This window comes from Phoxinus phoxinus, assembly GCF_949152265.1.
Source record: "Phoxinus phoxinus genome assembly, chromosome: 8".
In the NCBI taxonomy this organism is placed as follows: Eukaryota; Metazoa; Chordata; class Actinopteri; order Cypriniformes; family Leuciscidae; genus Phoxinus; species Phoxinus phoxinus.
In genome coordinates this window covers 3,974,610-3,991,010 of record NC_136883.1, presented here as the reverse complement: position 1 = coordinate 3,991,010, position 16,401 = coordinate 3,974,610, and the positions used below count along the sequence as shown (strand labels likewise).

The 16,401-nt window shown below is 39.9% G+C and overlaps 1 protein-coding gene across 1 annotated transcript in view; it reads right to left on the bottom strand.

Moving 5' to 3' along the window:
* The window catches only part of clmpb (CXADR like membrane protein b), a 94,419-nt gene that overhangs the window by 53,270 nt on the left and 24,748 nt on the right, over nt 1–16,401 (bottom strand). The window lies entirely within an intron of this gene.

Below are 16,401 nucleotides of genomic sequence, written 5' to 3'. Positions count from 1 at the left end.
TCTGAAACTCCAGACCAGGCATGTATTTGCCCAGAGAGGGACAGCGGTAAAGGTGTGTGTGCGCTCTCAGCGAGTGATCAGCGGTGTAATGTCACTGGCTTTTATAAGAAATTAATCTTAATGTCACTCTGCCCACATACTCTGAATGTCAGCGCAGTTTAATTGGCTGCTCAAATGGCACCATTGTTTGTGTCCAAAGGCAACATGAGATACGGACAAATAAGGAAACTTATAAAAAAAAAAAAAAATTGGGCTTTTTAGTGTAGCGTCACACTCCGCTGACTCGTTGCTGCTGAGGTGAATGTTTCGATGACAAAACCAAAAGGAAAATGTCACTGCTGTTATGATTAAAATAGAGGTCACATGCTGCTTCTAAGAGTCTATTTTTATTAGTATTTGTAGTAGTAGTTTTTTGGAGTAGTAGAATTATGAATCAGTAATTTTATGTTAACCAAATCAAGTGTTAGCAATCAGGCTATACAAATACTGCAGCTTTGTCAGACCGTCAGCTAAACCAATTATTTTTTTAATCAGTTTTTGAGAAACATGTCTCCTCTACATGTAGTCATGGCAGAGCTTTTAAAACAGGCAAGAGCATCAGGCCTGAAGACTGCAGGACCAATTTGCAGTGAGACTCCATGGGAAATTTCCACAACAATTTCAAGTTCAATTTCAAATTTCCAAAACAATTTCAAGTTCCCACAGCTGTAGGTTAATGGCACCCAAAAAGTCACTTTTTTGCCATGACAGTTACCTGTCCTTTTCCAGCATCCATGTGAATTAAACACAGCATGCCTTTATTTAATCATGTAAGGAAGCTTGGAACAAATATTATTTATAGAATAAAATGTCCTAGACTGTATTATCAACTTAACAGAGACTATGTAGGAAATGAGGTGGGAGTGTGAAAGGGCCCAGTCGTCACATCTTCAGTACCAGACTATATATAGACCAGTCCTGCCAATACTGAGGCCTACACCCACATCAGACAGTCACCTGAACAAAACACATTGTAGAAAACACACATTTCACAAAGTCGTTTAAAAGATTCAGCATTACAAAAATATACTGAAAACACGCTCATGTGCACTAACACAAACACTGCCATTGCCAGTAAGAGTTGTTGGATTAAACAAAGCAGACCTGAACCTGTCAAGGGGAACAACGTGGTGGCTGTGAGAGCAGCACATTTCCTGTTAAGTCTCAGACACACACACTCCTGTCACACAGCTGAACAGCTCCTCTCTACTCGAACCATATACAGGCATGATGGGAAGCCCTTGCCTTTCATGGGAGAGAAAAGGTTGGAAGGAAGAGGGGGAAGAGAGAGAACGAAAAAGAGAAAGAGCGAGAGATAAGTCTAATCAGCCAGGACTTTTGTCATGTGTTATTTTCCATACTCGTATCAATCACGTCATACAGAAAGGAACTGAGGTGAGAGGTAGGCGAGGGGAGAGAGGAATACATGAGTAAAGAAAAGGCCCTTCTGCTGGTTTACACAACATGTAGTCCCTCCAGGAATTTGAAACCTTGAAATTCAACCAATGCATTATGTGCAATACCTTTTTGGATTGTTGTCTTAACTCTGCAGTATTTTCACACTTAAAACATAAACTTTGGGGTGAAAAACAGCATTTCATTTGATATAAGCAAGCCCTTTTCTTCTTCTCTTCTATAGCTTGCTTTCTAATCTAGTGGTCTAATAAACCTGTCATTGTATATCACAAATATTGGTGTCTCCTCCACTCCTTTGCTTGTGTTCCTCTTTCTTTTAAGTCACTTTGGATTAAAGCATCTGTTAAAATGGATACATGTAAATGTAAGAGCAATTGACCGTTCGCAAAGACCCACCCGCTTTAGTTACTGTTGCTATGTCCGACAAGCCACGCCGCTCTCACGCCCCACCATGTTCTCACAAACAAAGTCTCACCTTTCAAATTTGGTCATTTTTAAAAAGAAATTTAAACAATAAATACCATTTTGTGGCTCTTTAATGTGTCGTGACAGATCGCTCAGTTAAAGCTGCTCGTGAACCGATCATCTCTTCTTTCTAGTTCATTTATAGCATCAAATAAACATGAATGAACATAAGAAGGAATGTTGTTTTAACCACGGAAAGACGTCAGTACACTCCGCTTCTCAAGCTCAAATCCTCCCATGTTAATCTACTATCTCTCCTGACTGCTTTGTCAGACAAAATGGCGGATGGCAAAATATGATTGGTCAGATCACCTGTCAATCAAGCTCCCTGTGAAGATTCAATTGCAGCAATAATAATAAAAAACAGTTTCTCCTGGCCTGACTGACCCCTGTTGAAATGATTCTGGCGTTATAAACTTAACCAGCAGGACTACACTGGTCAACCAACTTCCCCAGAAACGCCATGCTGATTCACCAGCTTTTCCACCTAAGTATTGTTAGCGAGCACTTGTTTTCCAAGCTGTTCCATCGGCTAACCAGCATAAACCTGCTGGAGACACAAGAAAAGGGATTCCTGGATTCCCCAGTAGACTTCTTAACTATCTTAACCAGTAGGTCTACCTGTTCTACCAAGTTTTTCTGATGAACAACATCACTTTAGCTGGTTCAGAAGGCAGACCAGCACCAAATCAGCAGCCTGGATTACTTAATTCAAGTGCAGCAGCTGCTGTGTCTCAGCAAGAATTGTGACTTAACCATGACACAGAGCAGATTCTTCTGTCCTATAGGACGATCTGCTTGACTGCACTTTAGGAGTTTGCTCTCCACGCTGCAACTCTGGGGAACAGTGGCAGACTCATTATAAATGGATGACAATAACTGCTGCCACGCATGCACATTAGAACTGACATACCTTAATGGAGGCAGTTAAAAAGCCACAACATTTTAAACAAGTTATGGGAATTACAACTGCCTTATTGATTTGCGCTCACAGTAAAACAAGTGGCCTCACTTGTTACAGCAATGATAAGACATGATTGCACAGATGTGGAAAAGGAATGAGCGGTGCACAACAAAAATAACCAAACAAAATCTGATTATTTATTGCATAGAACATAAAATATGTGCATGTCAATGAGAAAGGAGTGGAGGAACAAAATCGACTGCTGTCCTGTGATGGATGACTTACTCTAAGCCACGGTCTGTTGCATGTATGTGCAGTTTTGAAGGTCAAAAGGGCCTAGAAATGAGACAGAAGTGTGCAATGTCTTCTCAGTGAACACAATTCAACCTGACAATCCAAGCAGGACTTTGGCAATCCAGTGAGGGAAATTCTACCATTTCGTAACTTAAATCCCCACTTGCCTAGAACTTCCAAGATGAAATATCTGCACTCAATTTAAAACTCACCCGCTGATTCCCACAATGCGGCAATCACTGTACTTTCTAGTTTAAGGCTAGTCCAACAAACATAATTCCAATGGTTGCAGGGTTTTGTTGGATCAGTGTTGGCCCCTTTGGTGTCTCTATATTTTATATTATCTACCAATAAAAGGTGAATACTGATATGTTAAAGTCTCGAAATAGAAGCAGTGACAGATCTTTTCTTCCGTATGTACATCCGAGTGTAAGGGATTATGGGGAGGAAAAGGTAGGGCGGGGACTTGGTTGTATCCATCCGTAGTTAACTGGATTTTGAAATGTAGACATTGCACTCAAAAGTGGAGGCAGATGAATGTGAGCTTCAATTATTTCCAAATGATCACAGAGGTCCTCCATTCGCCTATGGTTCTACCAGACTCTCGTACATTTAATTTGTACAGAGAGTCTGGCCTCTCTCCATTGACAAGCATTAACTTCCTTGTAGGCGGATACTCTGTTGAAGTTTAAAACAATTGGATCTGCCCAGTGCCACTCTGGATCTGCCATAACCAATCGCTAACGTTTGGTCGTGACGTATGACGACTCAAACTAGCGCACAACCTCAACGTCATCGTTCTCAGCCACTCCCTCTCTTCGCTGATTGGACCGGTAAAAATGTGACTGGAGAAAACCCAAGAATACACCACAATCCCAGACGTAGTTCTGAAGGAAAATGAAAATTGAGCGGAAGTACGTACAGTATGGGGTTATTATTGTTGCAATATTCCAAATAAATAGATTAATATTCACAAATAAATGTAAAGAGATTCACAAAAATGTATCGAATGCACAAATTAATAGATTAAGATCCACAAATAAATGTAAAGAGTTTCACAAAAAATTATAAAATTCACAAATAAATAAAATGAGATTTGCAAATAAATAAAATATTTACAAATGTTTTCTTATTTTACAAACACAACTCTGCCTAGCATTTATTTGTGAATCGGTTCCTGTGCATTTGTAAATCGCTGCACACATTTGTGAATCGGTTCCTGTGCATTTGTGAATCCCCTCACGCATTTGTGGATTTTGAAACAGTTCTAGCGCAGACGTGCAGAGAAATCCACAAATAGGTGGACTCCACCCACCGCCTACTCAAGCCAATCAGATAACGGCCACATCGAGCTGGCCAATCGTAGCACGTTATCGCTTCAACCAATCACGTTAGGCTTTACGCTCGGGGCGGGAAGTGGGAACTGACTGATTCTTGAATCAATGAAAGGAGCACTGGAGCGCAGTAGTAGCGCTGAACTGTGTGTGGTAAAAACACTCTGTTTTCAAAAGATTGTTGGAGTTTAAGGCCTCTTTATATTTCCATCAGGATACACTCAGGGAACTAGTAAAGTAGTAGGGCAGAGCCAGGCTACCATGCACCACCAGAGAAGTCTGTCATTTGCCCCAGTAACATGCTGTTGCTCCATGCAACATGCCGTTGTACTAAAGGTAAATTTTTTCCACATTTTCACGGACAGTGTAGTTTGTACAAAGTACAGGTATATATCAAAGTATCATGGCATATATCAAAGTGCAATGGATGCTCTATCACTGTACCATGTTTTTTGTAAGTTGCATGGGTTGTTTCACCGACCATAGTCTACATTTCCCTCTACAATCCTGTTGAGAAAATAATGTACCTTCCCATCAGTCATCTGAGGCTGAGTTTCCCAGCTGCCCTTCCTTGGATTCACAACCATCCATCTCTTTAGCTGCTGCCTGGTGAGCCACAGCAAGAGGCCAGTTTCTATCTTCCTCTCTCTCTCTTCAATCTCTTTCTCTACTCTCTTTCTCTCTGTGTAGAGTGAACAGATGGAGCGCTGGCATCAGCAGTAATTCAAGAGCCCACAAACAGGTAACAAGGAGTCTGACTTTACATAGTCAAAACCGCCTTGCTCTAATGTTCAGTGTGGATGTAAGGGATATGTGTGCTCTTAAAACTGGGGACCATATGGTTTTGGTATGTCTGGCTGTGTAGTCTGAAAATTAAATTAGCCATAGGATGAATCTATATTTTTCCTCTTCACCAGACTTGGGTCTTGTTTCAGGATAATAGTCAATCCAATTACAAAAAGTAATAAAATTACAATTTACATACATTTACAAGCAGGGAGAATTCCATAAAAAATAGCCTGGGCTTTCTTGATCACTGCAGCAAAATCCTGCTTTGTGTTTTGGAATATGTTGTCTGGTTTCTTCATGGTCCAAGCTGACCATCTTGATGCAATTACAAACCAGACAAGCTACTGGGTGGACATTCTGTACCAGTAAAATGTTGTCAAACTGTATCTTGGCACATGGTGGCCTAGAACCAGCTAATGACTAGTTCGGACTGGTTAATGTCTAGCTTGAACCAGCTAATGACCAGTTTGGACCAGCTAATGCCTAGCTTTAACCAGCTAATGGCCTATTTGGATTGGCTAATGAGTAGCTTAAAGTAGCCAATGACCATTTTGGATCAACTAATGACTAGCTTGAACCAGCTAATGACCAGTTAGGATCAGATAATGACAAGGTTGAACCAGCTAATTACCAGTTGGAATATAATTCAGTTACCATGATGCAAAACACAACTATCATCTTAAACTGTTTTTTTTTTTTTTTACTGGTCAGGCAGGTATAAAGCATGATGCACTCTTAATAATGTCATCTTTGATTTACTGGCATCGGCCTTCTCCCTTCATCTTCACTCTTTCCGTTATCTGTCTCTTCTGAACATTCCTCCACCCTCGTTCTCTCACTCTTTCATTAGCTGTCACACAGATGTTCCCTTGAGAGCTGCAGATAAAAGCTAGTGAGCGTAGCATGTTGCAGGGACCTTCCCTTAACCCTGTGGACCATTATCAGTGACAAGCTTTCATCCTCAGACCTACTCTCACCTCGCCCGAGGCCCAAGGGTCTCATTCTCATCGTAAATACCGCACTGCTAAACCCTCCCAGAATCAGTGAGGCCACAAGGTTAACAGAGCAATGGGTGACGATCTTTTTTCCCTCTGCTCTTACCAAGGGTGGAAATCAAATGGGGGCTGAAAGTAAGTCCTTGAGGTTTGGTCATAAATACAAGGCTTTACCTTCTCTTCATATTAGATGCTACGACTAATGGCCCCGTGCTGTGACATAAACGGCTTCTGTTTATCACTGGGGACAGGGGCTTTCACGTTTATCAGGCACGCTTAAGTAACTCCTATGACCCCGGGAGGTCAGCTTTGACCCTCTGTACGGGTTCAATGACCAGGTGACAAAGATCAGATTTTGGGTTATCTAAGGTGATCACTGTTAACAAGCATTTCATCAGCTCCATCATATTCAGGCAGTCTAAGGTGCTTTATTAGAGATGCGACAGTGAATCTTAAATCATTTCTGATTATTTCAGTTGCCACACCAGGACTTGACAGGACTTGGACCAATTTAATCACTTATCACACAGATGAGAAAGCTAGCCATCCCATCACTGCATTTAAAATAAAAAGGATATTTCTAAGGGTCCCTGAATGGGTCAGTCATTAAGAGCAGTAGATACACAGTGTGCCAATTAAGAGTCGCCTTTCGGTAAGTTACCATGTCTTTATAAAGGAAAGGGACATCTGAATAAGAGGGGGGTTTGATTGCTTTTTCTTTTAAGTCTTGATTTGGTGATGGATAAACCTGATTTGGAAGATGAGAGGATGAAAACAGAGGGACTGAGAGAAAGTTGGCATCTCCTAGATTGCACTGCTCAGGCAGAGAGAAGGCCTTGCTGTGCCAAGGAGAAAACACAGTGAGTCGTGCCAAACCTTCTCACATCTGGGACTGAGAGTAACAGGGCTGAGTACACTCGTCCCCTCCCATCAACCATTTCTCCTCACACTATAAACATCTGGTGTCCAAACCGCACATTGAATCCTCATCCCAGACTAGGGCTCAAAGCCAACACCGGGTCATTTGATTGGCTGAGAGTGGGCCAGGACATTCTGATGATTCACGCCCACCAATAAGACATTATGATTCTGAAGGGTCTCATTGGAAGGCTAGTTGTTATTCTAAATGATCCAGGCATGCAAAAAAAAAAAAAAAATCCTATACAGAGAAGCAATGAACCAATGAAAAGCTCTCTCTGAGGACAAATGCCATAAAATAATGACAGAGTAAGCCAAGCATACCTCTTTTTACTCAGACATTCACACACACGAATGACTGTCAATTTACACATTTAGTAATTTTGTGAACTTTGAATCATTCTCCACTGACAGTGATGAGCTTCAAAAATTCCTCAAGGGGTGAATAGCTTCAGCAGTAATTTCTTTGAAATTACACTGCCATGTTATTTCTGTTCATTACTCTTTCCTTCTACATAGAGACGGCAATTGTTCAAAGAGTTGATTTGCTACAAATGGAATTCCTAGTAAAAGCATCCAGAAGTTTTCATCATTCCACGTCAGTCATTTCCAGTTCTCCCATGATTAGCGCATTAGTCGTGATGATGATGATGAGGAGGAACGGCATCTGCGTCGTGATAATCTGCCTGAAGTCTGTACACGAATTGATCTTGCAAGAGAGTCTTCTTTCTTGTGACATGAAAGAGGGTAAATCATTTTATCTATTTATATCTCAGTTCAGGCTCAACTCATAGCTTATCAAGGTCTACAAGTCCTCACTAAATCAGATTAATTTATGATAGGCCCAACTAAACTGAATACAATCCATATTTCATAATTTGATTACAAAAAAAAAAGTACATCAGATTCCCACATGTAATGATGAACATCAAGCTGATTTTTGTATTTTTTAATTATAAAAAATGTATATCCTAATAAAATAAGAATTACCACATGCTATTTAAAATATAAGAAATGTAATATATATAGTTGTAGATATTTTCTTTCATTTCTATTTATATGAAAGAAAAGTGAAGCATAATTGAATGCGTCTTGCTTTCTATCACATTCAAGCTTCTTCACCACTCTCAGCAATCCTGCCCACTACACAAATAGATTTACCATATATGCCACCAAATCACATGTGGATTCACCAATCATACTGATTCACCAGTGTAAACAAATCTCTCTCAACACGCTCTCTCTGTCTGATCGAAGAGAGACAAATACTTAATTAATTCGGTCTTTGGTGTCTCTCCGTGTTGTCTCATGCTAATCTTTTCATCACCACTCGGTATCATTTCGTTATCATTCATTTCAGTAATAATCGTGTGGCGAAGCAGCAGCCGGGGTTGTGTGCTCTGCTGAACCTCCCCAACCCCACACTCCTGTAGATTGGTCCAAGGCAAATACAATCAGATTGATTCAGAAGTCGCTGAAGTAGAGGTGCACAGATGTACTTGTTTAGGCTGGATTACACTCCATTAAGTGAGTGTGAGGACAGAGGTGACCTGCCACACTTCCCACAGTGTGTCTAAGTGATGGAACATTACGGGTGCTGTTTGCTTTGTGTTGAACAGGGTTCAGTGTCTTGGGATACTTGAAAGAACCTCAGATACAAAAGTAGCCCAAGTCAAAGAATATATCCACATACAATGGAGAGAAAATACAGTGGAGTGCTTAATTGATATCTGAAAATACAGAGTACAAAGCATATTTCTTTTATTAATATTTTTGTCTTCTTTTCGAGATGGTCCTCACTGCAGAACAGGAAATCCAGGGGGAGGAGTTGGATCCAGATCCAACTCCTCCCACCTTACACATACCTAAACCTACCAATCTCCACCCCTTAGATCTGGATCCAACTCCGCCCCCTGGATCTCGTGTACTGCAGTGAGGTGTTACTGTTCTTTTCCAGAACATGTTTTAAAATTTGTTAATTTTTTTACTATTGAACTAAACTGGCGGTTATGGTAAGGGCCGGGAGATTTCCCACACACACTCAAAGCGGTTGATCAATCACAACACACTTGTCCAACTGACCAATCAGAGAACATTGCACTTTTCGGAAGGAGGGGCTTCATAGAGACAGGAACTAAACAGGGGTGTGTTTCCCGTACATGACGTAACTCGCTGCTACACTACCATAGTACGATCCATCGTTGAAGAAATCAACTAGCTAGTCACGACTGTTTCCCGAAACCGTATTGTCTCAAATTGGTCGTTCAACCACGTTGTTTAATGATGTAATGCAGGTGGTGAAGTAATAACTACTTGAAATGAATCTGTTTGAGAACAAATTAATGCTAGATGTTTTGCTATAAATTACGGACATGGAATCTGAGGACTTTTTCTCATTTTTTGGCTTTATTTCCAGATTCAATCATAGGGCTAGTTCTTAGGCTACGCACTAGAGCACGTTCGCACATGCGCAGTCTTTAAATCTCTTGGCAAACTAAAAGATGTTAATTACATTTGTATTCTAAATAAAAGATAAGGATTGTACTGAATGTCAGCTTGCTTATTTTGCTCAAGATAAGGATTTATTAAGTCCACATGTCATGCAAACAAGAAACTTCTAACCACAGGTCGAGAGCTGTCGTTCATGGCACACAACTTTGCGATGTTGATTGCGAATGTGCGTTGGAACGATGGTTTCGGGAAACACAGACTCGTTGAACTGCTGATAACAACGGAACTTGTGACATTGTTGGCCAACGATGCTTTTGGGAAACACACCAGAGAGTTACTGACAGACTGAAAGAAAACAGTGAAAAAAGGTGAAATTTTAAGACCAAAACATACTAATTAAGAATAATTTGTTTCCACCCATTTTCAACACTCTCTCTGTTTAGAAACACTGCAAAAAGAGTTTGTTTTCAAAAATACTGCCTTTTGCTTCTGGTTCAATAAATGGAAATATTAAAGCTGTTAAAATGACTACAGGGATTTCTCAAGCAAACTGAAGACCTTGCTGTTTTAACTCATGTGTGGTGGTTTTTAAGAATTATGAAATGAGTGAACAAACAGCGCTAAACAAAATGTTCCAGTGTTCTGCACTAATTCATTTAGAGCTAAATTGCACCGTTGTGAATGAATCCCCCGGGGCGTCTCTCCATGAAGCTAATTGAGCACTTGAGGAGCTCAAACTTGCAGCTACTCCTGATTAATGTACCTGTGACCATTTGTAAGAAGGAGAGATCTGAGAGAATATGAATGAGTCGGAGTGCGGTAGGAAAAGAGGTCATTCAGACTGTTAAGAGACAAATTAGCATTCCTGCTAATCGCACAAAGAGGAGGACAGGGAGACGGAGAGCTCTCGGAGGCGCTATCATTAAGAACTGCTAAATAGCTTTTCATTAGCGCGTGAAGCGCGAGGTCCGTGTATCTGCACAGGCGACCAACTGAAAAGACTGAACTCTGTGACCGAAGAAATGTTCCGGACTGGCAACTGCCCTGAGAAACGAGCGATACGATCGCTTTCCCACCGAGGGACATTTCGTTATCGCACCATCATTACAAACGGCTCGTTGCAACACAAAAAAAGCCAGGAACCAGCGCACAATAAAGTCTTTACTCACGTCTGCACCCTGCCTCTATAATTTATTTAACTATTTACTGTGGTTAATTATGTTACTTTTAAAGATGTAATTACACACTCCTCACACACTATATTTTCCAGCAAATAAGGAAGCGGCTTTATCGGAGAATAAAATTAGTCAGCCAGCGGAATAGACTTGGTCCATTTTATTGCTCATGCAGAGGTTGCTCTTTTATTGCTCAGGATAATTAATAAGATATGTCTGTTATGTTTCTGTACTTTGTCTCAGAGTTTGCTCCTAAAATTGCTTAGGATAAATAAAAATACACAATAGCATTTAAGATTGTTGCCATATCTATATAATGAATAGCTATAAAATGAATGTCAATAGCATAACAATTGTTTTTGGAGGAGTTTGAGTTTGTATTGAGATGTCTATCAGTAGAGACAAAAACAAAAATAGTCTCCATTAACTAAGAGAAACAAGTGATATACACCACAAACATTACTTGCTTCAATTAAATTACTATACAAAAATACTATTTTTAAGAATTTTTGCAGTGAAGAGACAAAATATCTCCTTGATGTCAACATTTGAGATTTGTCTTTTCTTTTTGGCAACAGCGTGAATATCGAAGAATTAGTTTTTTTTTTAGTCTTTGTCTTGCATTTCATTCTGATAAATCTCTGGATAAATGTCAGCGGGAGTTCAGCATCTTAAGTTTGTTTTGTTAGTGCCACAGCTGAGATGGAGAAAATATGGAGCAAAGGGAAGAGAAAAACACAGAGAAACATCAAAGGTCTGCTCCGAATCCAAGAAAAAAACATGTTCTCCGAAGAACCCCTTAGAGACAGACAGAAGAACGCAGCGCTGTGACTGTAATATCTGATATTTAGGTGAACGGAGAGGGAATAAAACACATACACACAAACATGGCTCAGCTCTTTTTTGAAGGGCTCAGCTTTTGTCCTCTAATGAAACAGTTCCAGCACACCAATCACAGCGACTATCTGAGTTTATGAGAGATGGCCATGCAATTCCTGTACTGTGTATCTGTTGTGAATGGCTCAGCATGAGGCGGCAGGTGCACCAGCACAGTTCATTACGACTGACTGACAACTCCCACTTAACTGAGGCACACACAAACACACACAATCAGTTTTTAGGTGGGTAGCTTTCTCACGCAATGCAACTATGCACATTTAGAACCACACAATTACCCTTTTAAACCTCAGATTACTGAGGAGATGATAATATAAGTATATGTAATATCTAGGCTAAGTTCCAAATAGCATACTAGAATTACTGTACCATAATTAGTACAGTATACATAATGCATGATGTGCACAGTACGTAAATATTCTGTATGCATGAAGTATGAAGACAACCTGCTACTGTACATTTAGCAAAAAGTGCAGTGTATAAAATAGGACACACTATACAGTTTCACAGATGATATCTGACACAGCCATCTTGACTCATTACACTGGACTGCCAAAAGTTAAGACATTTGACACAAATATGCCATAAAATACAAAATAAGCATATGTACGTTTTGCATGATAACTAGATTCCATTTGAATAATTGAATATGCAATGTGATGAGGTCATGTGACAGTAATGTTGAATCAGTAATGATTTAAAAGCGTGTTGTTAAATAATGCAAGCTGTTCTGTTTCACATAGTATTTAAAAAATACTAGGCAGTAAGCGGCACCCTATAGGGTTCAACAGGGTTTCCTAAATGGGGGTTTGTGAGTTGATGTAAAGCTAATATATATTTTTTTAATTTAATGTTGCAGTGTTTATCATAAATGATTTATATGTGCACATCAATTTTTTAAAATTCATGTGCACTCTAATCTTTAATCATAAACTTTAACTTCCCCTCCCCCACCAAACGGCATCTGTTCTCTTCATGACGTGTGTCTCGGCGGAGGGTGAGACTGAATATCCTCCACAAACTGCAATCTGGCAGTCAGACCTGCCTTCTACGGAGCCCTTAAAGGGACATGGTGAAGAAAAAAAAATGAGATGGGAGGTTTGCTTTCCGCCAAAACCTTTGCGTTCACTCACAAAGAACGTAAAAGTTTTACACAAAGTTTCTCTGTGGAACGCAAAAGCATTGACTTATTATTTTTCCTCCCATCTCATATTTTTTTTAGCCTTCATTTAGTTAGCAAAGCCCAACTTCCTGGATCCATCAAATCCAGAGGATGAAACCAAGTCCTGCCGTACATTTTTTTTCTCATTCCAGAAGCCGTTTTATTTGGATATACATCACAACAGGGAAGAAAAAGTCACAAAAGTCGAAGAAAAATAAACTTCAATTTCATGTTGACTTTAAATATTCTTTTTTTTTTACAGTACATCTGTAATTTACAACAGTAATATATTTTTGTTTTAATTTTTATAAGTAGAGTTAAAACTACTATTAATAATATTACAGACAATAAAAGAGGTCTTCGTTGGTTTCAGAAGCAGCAATATGATACGTTTTCTTATGAGATGATGTCATGTTTTTGTTAAAAGGGCCATATATAACAAAATTGCTAAATATTGTTTAGTGCAAAGTTGTGAGCCCAATCAAAATGAAACATTTACTGAAAAAAAAAAAGATTAAGGGCCATATTTACTAAACAGGGCAAATCAATGAGTGTGCAATCCCATAAAAGTGCGAGTGGAAAGTTCTGTGCTTGATCTACTGATGATGCGCAAATTACGACCCAGCGAACAACAGGTTTTTAAAAGTGGGGATCTGTGACGTCACAGGGTATCAAACCCCGCCTCCGCAGAAGAAGATCGACGTCTACTTCAACACCGCCTGTTTAGCCCCGCCCACCGACTCGCATATTACATGAAACTCATTATAATATGCAAAACTGTTATCCAATGATAGCAGTGGGCGTTTACTTCCAAGTCTTCAATGCGGCACGCCCGTAAAAACCGAGAGTTTCAGGAGCTAGCTCAAAACCAGGGTAGAAAATAGCCTATTCATTTTGATGTTTTTGAATGTAAAAACCAAGCGAACGTCATAAGTTGACCTCAGACAACAACATCATTTTTTTTTAAAAGCCAGTTCATGACCCCTTTACAGAACACAGACAGACGCGGCCAGATCATTTCCATATACAGTAATGACCAGTCTATCAAGATAAGCCCATATAGTCACAAACAAACAGAGCCAATGATAATCAGGTGCGAGTGATCTACTAACAACACTGGCGCAAAGTAACTTGAGACATGCTTTTTTTGGCCATTGAATAATGGCGGAAATACCACTAGACTAGTGCAAACCTAAGTATGTCATGTTGCGTGATTCCTTAAAATCCTCTCCTCCCATACATTTTGCGTAAAGATCCTTAAAGATCAGCCGCAAAAATTACCCTGTCCTCGCCTTTTCATCGCTAATGTCTCACTGCGTATCTTTAGTAAATCCAGTAGTTTTTTAATGGCAAAATATTTTATCTGTTTTCCTGCATGTCATTTGACTATTAACCAACATCAGAGAACCGTGAATATGCAAATGTGCCTTTAAATGATTGAAATATTAACTTAAAATTTCAGTAATTATTGTACGTATAAGGAGTTTGGCTGACAAAAAAAAAAAAACGTTTTTGAACCCCAGGTATAGATATAAAACATGCTGGTGTTCCTGAGACGGGCATTTGTTCCTTACATTTCTATACTAGTGAAAGTCTTTCGGTGGAGAAAGATGACTGACAGAGCGGGTGGATTAAAGCACTGATCCTCCAGCTCATATCATGACCTCTATACTTTAAGTGCATTGTGGATTATCGAATGAAGTGACATATGCCACCCCATAAAAAAAGATTACTGTGTTTCTCGATAAGCCAATGGCATGTGCTATTCACCCCTTTGTAACACGTGAGACGGAAACATGGAGCCTCTTACGTCTGGAAGGGAGAACTCACTGAAGAAAGATGTGTGCATTATTTATTCTTGAAGCTGTTTCAACGTGTACAATAAAAGTCAGCCGTGTTAGCGTTCAGAGTGACGCGTGTGTGGATCGGGGGAAAGCCTGGGAAATTCATACCTTCTCGAACCTTGGCGAAGCTATCTAGTATTGATTCATCGGCAGGAAGCAAGTCTTCTGAAGTTACTCCCCTGGCGAACGGTGCAATTGAATCCAGATCAATTCAGACAACCAAAGATTTGTGTGTAGTAAGAGGGTGGGTGAGAGAAAATGAATAAATGTGCATGTGTGGTGAAACCAGGATGTGTATACTTGACTTGAGGTTGAATTCTATGAAGAAGTAATAAAATCGGTGAAGGCCAGGATTTTAACGATGCATCTATGACCAATAAGCTGTTTTACCGCTTACATGAAACATTTTAGGGTTGATGAGACAGAGAGAGGTCAGAAAGAAAGAGATAAAGGGGGTATAAGAAGGACATCATGATAGATGGATAGATGGATGAATGGATGGATGGATTTCATAAAATATGTTTATATTTTCATTCCTTTGCCTCAATTTCTGTCTCCATCCCCTACAGTGTGTCTCTTCTGGACGGTGTGAAGAGGAAAGGGCATTGAGCATTCAGAAACTAACACTGACCTTGGCCCACCCATCCCAACTGAGACAGGAGGAGTGAATTTCATATCATGCACCTACACACACACACACACACACACACACACACACACACACACACACACACACACGCTTCTCTCCAGCGACTGGGTCTTGCTGATTCACACATTTGGTTGGTGTGGGGAACGTGACATCCCAAGGTTACAACACTGCCTGCTATCACATATTTACAAACACACAAGAACTAAAGCTAGGGAATATATGATATACTTAGGATATGCACAGTAATTTGATATACATTTAAGCAACATATTTAATATTGCAATGATTTGTATCTTTAACCCTTTAGGCGCCAGAGTTTTTTTTCCTAAAACGTTCGATTTTGACATCTTAATTTGAAAAGGCTATATCTTAAAAGTGATAAAAGATAGAGACTTTCTGTAAATTAGAGAAATATTAAGGATGACCCAAAGTTTATGTAGGGATTACATTTTCCCATCTAATTTGCATATTATGACGTCATATGGTGGCGGCTATCTTGGATTATAGAATTTTCATGAAAAGTCACAAGTTTAAATGATAAAATGCAGCACTTCTTTCCTCCAAAATGTCCCTCACCTTCTGTATGCTATATTGCACAATACTGAATGCTCAGGTAAATAGTAAGTAGTAAACAAACTGTGTAAATCATTACTAATAAATGGTAGAAACAAACCGAATGCAGGTAACGTTAGTGGTTGGCCTTTTGCTGTAGAGATTTTCCATTTACTACATACAGTAGGCACTCTGATTATATATATATATATATGTATATAACTGTATGTATATAACATATATATATTATTCATATGACACATAAACACAAGTAGACAAGACCTGTTTAGTTGCCCTGTGTCACACCGCCTCTGCTCCTGCTACGAGCAGCGCGGGCGCGGCCAGATCTTCCTCGCGCGCGCGCGCCGAGTGCGCACAGCTCGGACTACTGTCATTGTCAGCACTGCGCGGCAAAGATGTACCGGGAGAAGCGCGAGCTGCACCATTTCGCGGCAAAGATGTACCGGGAGAAGCGCGAGCTGCACCATTTCGCGGCAAAGATGTAACGTTACCGGGA